Here is a 608-nt window from a genome sequence, read left to right as displayed (position 1 = left end):
CCTTAGGAAGATACAGGTGCATGTCTTAAGGGCGCTTGGTGTACTCTCAGACCAGGTACTTAACAAATCTAACGGATTGACCTATTAGCTCAGTTGGTTAGAGTATCGTGCTAATAACGTGAAGGTTGCAGGTTCGAAACCTGCATGGGCCATTATATTTTTTTCTAATAGTTGGATATAAATAATATATTTTAAAACTTTGTAACAATTGGATACATTGGCCTATTAGCTCAGTTGGTTAGAGCGTCGTGCTAATAACGCGAAGGTCGCAGGTTCGAAACCTGCATGGGCCATTATGTTTTTTCTTATAGTTGGATATAAATAATATATTTTAAAACTTTTTAACTATCAAATGTACTGGCCTATTATCTCAGTTGGTTAGAACATCGTGCTATTAACGCGAAGGTCGTTCGAAACTTGCATGGTCCATGTTATTTTTCCGAGTATAGAAATGAGTATATATTAATTATTTTTAACAATTAATCGCACTGAACAACAACATGCTTGAGGAGAAGAGATTTGATGGCAAGCGGTCCTTAGGAAGATACAGCTGCATGTCTTAAGGGCGCTTGGTGTACTCTCAGACCAGGTACTTAGACACGAGTGAT

General features: G+C 38.0%; 1 non-coding gene across 1 annotated transcript; it reads left to right on the top strand.

Moving 5' to 3' along the window:
* Positions 1-219: 219 nt before the first annotated feature.
* On the top strand, positions 220-293 carry TRNAI-AAU. Its single transcript has one exon. It is a non-coding gene; the product is annotated as a tRNA-Ile (tRNA).
* Positions 294-608: the final 315 nt, after the last annotated feature.

Source organism: Zingiber officinale, chromosome 11B, assembly GCF_018446385.1.
Source record: "Zingiber officinale cultivar Zhangliang chromosome 11B, Zo_v1.1, whole genome shotgun sequence".
NCBI lineage: Eukaryota > Viridiplantae > Streptophyta > Magnoliopsida > Zingiberales > Zingiberaceae > Zingiber > Zingiber officinale.
This window is presented reverse-complemented; position numbering and strand designations above follow the sequence as displayed.